The following is a 6,307-nucleotide window of genomic DNA, read 5'->3' as shown; positions in this document are numbered from 1 at the left end:
GCCTCCATGTCCTGAACATTCATATACAAGCAGAAGTTTCTAAAATTTCATTTTTATTAAATATGATCAAAACATCTTCACAAATTCATCAGAGTTATTCTCTAACGTTCCCTCATCGACTCTTTCACCGTTTCTTTCCAACCCATCACCATCACCCTGGTCTGTTTTAACCGGTATTTAGCAGTGACTGAGTTTGTTCTGTGTAATAATGTTTTATTTATTTTATTGCAATTAATTGATATTTTGTCGTTAATACATCTGTTTAATGTTTTAATAGCTGGTATTTGTGTAGGCTACACTGGGCTGGACATCCTTGGAATAGAGACTGTTAACTGTTAGAGAAGTCCACGTGCTGCCTGTTGTTTGTATGACGAGGTCGCTCTGTTTTAATTAATGAATCAGATCTGAGCTAATTATTGTCTAATTAAACACCACAGACTGTGAATGAGTGAGTAACTGAACCCGTAGGAGGAGGAAGAGGAGGAAGAGACACCGACTGTTCAGAGGAGTCCATGATGCATCTTCTCAGAGTTATGGAGAAATGTTTCAAACAGGAAATTGTAGAAAGAGGAAAAACGACGAGTTCATGGAAAGAAAAATCACAGACAGTCTGATGAAGAGGGAGAGAAGAGTTCCCTGGAAAGAGAAACAGAGATGGAGAGACAGAAAGATAAAGAGACAGAAAGATAAAGAGATAGAAAGATAAAGAGACAGAAAGATAAAGAGACAGAAAGATAAAGAGATAGAAAGATAAAGAGACAGAAAGATAAAGAGACAGAAAGATAAAGAGACAGAAAGATAAAGAGACAGAAAGATAAAGAGACAGAAAGATAAAGAGATAGAAAAGATAAAGAGACAGAAAGATAAAGAGATAGAAAGATAAAGAGACAGAAAGATAAAGAGATAGAAAGATAAAGAGACAGAAAGATAAAGAGACAGAAAGATAAAGAGACAGAAAGATAAAGAGATAGAAAGATAAAGAGACAAAAAAGATAAAGAGACAGAAAGATAAAGAGACAGAAAGATAAAGAGACAGAAAGATAAAGAGATAGAAAGATAAAGAGACAGAAAGATAAAGAGATAGAAAGATAAAGAACAGAAAGATAAAGAGACAGAAAGATAAAGAGACAGATATAAAACCTGCTGCTGCTGCTGCGTGAGTCGGAGCTGATCGGGTCTTTACTGTAAATCCTCCTGTTGGACGAAGCCTCACGTTCACACTCACACACTCATCTGTCTCTCACTGGGCAGCTGATGATGCAGCAGCAACGTGGAGCTGCACGAGGGGACCAACACACACACACACACACACACACACACACACACATGGACACACACACACATGGACACACACACACACACACACACACACACACACACACACGAGTGAAGGCACATGATGATGATTCACAAATTCTGTGAATCATTAGAATCATTATTTACCTGCACGTTAAAGTCCAGTTCATCACCAGGACACACACACACACACACACACACACAGACACACACACACACACACACACACACACACACACACACACACACACAGACACACACACACACACACACACAGACACACACACACACACACACACAGACACACACACACACACTGATTAGACTCTCACTGTGCAGCAATGTGTGGAGCTGCACGAGGAATCAACACACACGAGGCACATCATGATAATTTGTGTGTAGCCGTTATGAGATTCACAAACTCTGTGAAGACTCATTAGAATCATTTACCTGCTCGTTAAAGGGATAGTTCAACGTTTAGTCAAATTGGCCCGTTTGCCATAATCCCTATAATCATAGCAGTAGGTTCGTTACCTTTAATTGTTGGTGCAAGCTGTTTTTTAGAACGGCGGAGCAGAGCCGTGAGCTGCTCAGAGCTACGCTACGGAGGCTCATTATGGGATTTCTTGGTTTCCCTCATCAAACTCATCAAATACACAATCCAACAACTCCACAACGCTCTGGTGACAAGTTGTGAGCTGCACATTCACCACGCTATGAGATAATAACACAACGTTACCACACAGAGTTGTTTTAGAGGGAAATTCATGTAAAACCACTGATGCACGTTGCCTTCAGGGACAGTTTTTCATCAGCAGTCTCTGTATTTACCTCTAAAACAACTCTGGTGTGGTAACGTTGTGTTATTATCTCATAGTGTGGTGAATGTGCAGCTCACAAACTTGTCCACCAGAGCGTTGTGGAGTTGTTGGATTGTGTATTCGATGAGTTTGATGATGAGGGAAACCAAGAAATCCCATAATGAGCCTCCGTAGCGTAGCTCTGAGCAGCTCACGGCTCTGCTCCGCCGTTCTAAAAACAGCTTGCACCGACAATTAAAGGTAACGAACCTACTGCTACGACTATAGAGATTATGGCAATGGGACAATTTGACAAAATGTTGAACTATGTTGAACTATGCCTTTAAAGTTCAGTTCAGTTCATCATCACCTGGACATACACACTCACAGACACACACACACACACACACACACGGTGAAGGCACATGATGATTCGTGGCTGTGGTTGTTTTAAAGGGCTCTATCAATAAAGTTGAGTTGAGTGTGTAGAAATTCTGCAAAGACTCATTAGAATCATTATTTACCTGTTCGTTAAAGCTCAGTTCATCACCTGGACACACACACACACACACACACACAGTTTACTATGTCCTATAGAGGTCCTGATGTTTTGGAATTCACTAAGATCCATTTCTTCTTATTCACTTTTTAAAAAGCAGCTAAAAATACATCTCATATCCCACATCCTTACTGTCTTTTGATTTCAATTAATTAATTTTTTGTACCTTATTTCTATTGTCTCTATTTGTTACTAATCACTTTGCTCTTTATCTCTCCCATTTTTGTTCATTTTGCTCATATAACGTTGATTATGTAGCACTTTATCTCCTTTTCTTTCTATGTTTATTTGTTAACCATAGAAATGTGTCTTGTTGTAATTTGTAACTTATGTATGAGCCAACCCGCTTCGTTCCCTCTGTGCACCATTGAATTTAAATGTGTGCTAAATAAATAAAATAAACTAAACTAAACACGCACACACACGCGCACACACACACGGGGATCGTCTGGGGACAAACACACGGGTCAGACCAGGTCACAGGATAAACTCTGTTTATTTTACTCTGTGGTAACAACGAGTGTCATGGAAAAACAAGCAGAAGCCTTTTTCTGGTGCCAGGCCGTTGGTTTCCTCAGTGAAGCATCTATTTTATTGTCGGGGGGGTCGGAGGGGGGTGAAGGGTGAGGGGGTGAGAGGGGGTGAGGGGGGGTGAGTCTGAGAGCCTGAACGACACCGAGTCAGAGAAACGACAGAGCGAAGTGGACAGAGGCCGAGCAGCAGAGATAGACGGAGCAGAGCCGTGTGATGATGAAGAGAAGTGATTCAGAAACAAACAGCTGGAGATGAAACAGTGAATTTAGTTTCTTATTAAGTGTCAGTGCAACTCAGAAGACTATAAAACCTACGGTATATGACATCACACCTCAGCCGTGATATTAATAATAACACATGAGAATCAATAATGGTTCCTATCTGACTTTTTTTCTTTTTAAACGTAGGCTACTTAAACACAGAGAGTTCATTTAATATTTATTTACCTCTTAATAAATAATGATATGAGCGTTTAAATTCACAAAATGCCAAAATATTCCATTAAGAAAATATCCAGATACATTTCTACGGGCGGCCCCAGAGGGTTCAACTCACTGCTAGACTAGAGAAAAACACACATGAGAAGACTTTGTTGCAGTGTTTCTGGGGACACATTAAAGGGATAGTTCAACATTTTGTCAAACTGGCCCATTGCCATAATCCCTATAGTCATAGCAGTAGGTTCGTTACCTTTAATTGTCGGTGCAAGCTGTTTTTAGAACGGCGGAGCAGAGCAGTGAGCTGCTCAGAGCTACGCTACGGAGGCTCATTATGGGATTTCTTGGTTTCCCTCATCAAACTCATCAAATACACAATCCAACAACTCCACAACGCTCTGGTGGACAAGTTGTGAGCTGCACATTCACCACGCTATGAGATAATAACACAACGTTACCACACAGAGTTGTTTTAGAGGGAAATTCATGTAAAACCGCTGATGCACGTTGCCTTCAGGGACAGTTTTTCATCAACAGTCTCTGTATTTCCCTCTAAAACAACTCTGTGTGGTAACGTTGTGTTATTATCTCATAGTGTGGTGAATGTGCAGCTCACAACTTGTCCACCAGAGCGTTGTGGAGTTGTTGGATTGTGTATTCGATGAGTTTGATGATGAGGGAAACCAAGGAATCCCATAATGAGCCTCCGTAGCGTAGCTCTGAGCAGCTCACGGCTCTGCTCCGCCGTTCTAAAAACAGCTTGCACCAACAATTAAAGGTAACAAACCTACTGCTATGACTATAGGGATTATGGCAATGGGCCAAAATGTTGAAATATTCCTTTAAAGCGCGGGACACATTAAGGTAAGAGACCAGTCTGGGGGACACATTAAAGTTAGCTTAGCATTAGCCTGTTGTTGCGTTGGGAGTTTTTCTTTCTGAACTCGTTTTTCTCTGTGAGTTTTTTCTGAAGCTGCAGTGGTTTGACCCCTCAGAGCCACCGTACTCTCCATTAGACAGAAACAACACTTTCAGATTCAGGTTTTCTTTCTTTCTTTCTTTCTTTTTTTTTTTATCTCATCGTGTTCATTTGTTCAGTGAGGATTTTTTTGTCCATGACTTCTCGTTGCTGTGATGAGATTCTTATTTACAGTCACATTTACAACAAACGTGAACCAGCACCTTGCAACAAAATCGCAAGAACTAGAATCCTGAAAACTCTGCGACTACGAGCCAAAGAGATTCTTAAAAAAAATAATAACAATAATACTAAATCCTAAAAAATGAATTCAAAGCCTCATCATCACCATCGTTTTCACAATCAGAGTCAGACACTTTTCTCTCTCCGTCACCATTTAATCAGCTTCGACCTTTTAAAAACTAAAGTCGTCACCACGAGGCACCGAGACGTCTCAGAGACAACACCTGCTTCCTTAATACAAAACGGACGCGATAATATCGAGAATCGAACACACGCTCGTTATTCTCACATCAGTTTTTTTCATTTATTTATTAATTTATTTTAAAAAAACTGACGTGAGAATAAAGAAACACAAGTTTCTCCACGCATGAGTGAGTTGAACTTTATCTCCAACCTTCTCGCATACAAAAATACATCCAATTAAATTCCAATATTCAAAATATCTCCCATCGTGACAGACGTGCACACACACACACACACACACACACACACACACACGAGTGCACGTCGTTTCAACGTCCAAACAGCAGAAAAGTCTGAAGAACCGACCCAGGGTCTGAAAGATGAGCGTGAAAGCAGACGTGAAGCGCAGCGTCGGTGTTCCCGTGTGTTTTTCAGCCACCGAGACAGAAACAGCTGGACAGAAGAAGAGCTGCATGCTGGGAGGAGGCGTCAACATCTGGCTGGTTCCTAATGACTTCATCATCACAACGACGTCTCACTGCAGAAACCCACCGTCTGAAGACCAGGAGGAAGATCTCCATCATCCTGCTTCATCATCCTGCTCTGATTCACTCACATGATGCTGCTCTGCCAGCGAGACGGGAGGAGGAGGGGGGGGCACTGTTTACTAGAGCAACCGACCAGTGAGCGCTGAACATCCAGACTGAAGATCTAGAGGCTGAAGATCCAGAGACTGAAGATTCAGACTGAAGATCCAGAGACTGAAGATTCAGACTGAAGGTCCAGACTGAAGATCTCGAGGCTGAAGATCTAGAAAATGAAGATTCAGAGACTGAAGATCCAGAAACTGAAGATCCAGAGGCTGAAGATCCAGGCTGAAGATCCAGGCTGAAGATCCAGGCTGAAGATCCAGAGGCTGAAGATCCAGGCTGAAGATCTCGAGGCTGAAGATCAGATCTAGAGGCTGAAGATCCATCCTGAAGATCTCGAGGCTGAAGATCCAGAGACTGAAGATCTAGAAACTGAAGATCCAGGCTGAAGATCTCGAGGTTGAAGATCAGATCTAGAGGCTGAAGATCCAGAGACTGAAGATCCAGAGACTGAAGATCCAGAAACTGAAGATCCAGAGGCTGAAGATCAGATCTAGAGGCTGAAGATCCATCCTGAAGATCTCGAGGCTGAAGATCCAGAGACTGAAGATCTAGAAACTGAAGATCCAGGCTGAAGATCTCGAGGCTGAAGATCAGATCTAGAGGCTGAAGATCCAGAGACTGAAGATCCAGAAACTGAAGATTCA

The 6,307-nt window shown here is 41.7% G+C and overlaps 1 pseudogene across 1 annotated transcript in view; it reads right to left on the bottom strand.

The window, feature by feature from the left end:
* LOC146986839 (protein cereblon-like) overlaps positions 1–5,986 on the bottom strand; it is a 17,158-nt pseudogene extending 11,172 nt beyond the window's left edge. The window contains exons 1-2 of the transcript XR_015035884.1: positions 5,844–5,986; positions 5,692–5,756 (exon numbers count right to left, since the gene is read on the bottom strand). The product of XR_015035884.1 is annotated as a protein cereblon-like (transcript). The remainder of the gene's footprint in view (positions 1–5,691; positions 5,757–5,843) is intronic.
* Positions 5,987–6,307: the final 321 nt, after the last annotated feature.

The sequence above is a fragment of the Trachurus japonicus genome, chromosome 5 (assembly GCF_045865225.1).
Source record: "Trachurus japonicus isolate A0001 chromosome 5, Traja_1.0".
Taxonomy (NCBI): Eukaryota; Metazoa; Chordata; class Actinopteri; order Carangiformes; family Carangidae; genus Trachurus; species Trachurus japonicus.
This window is presented reverse-complemented; position numbering and strand designations above follow the sequence as displayed.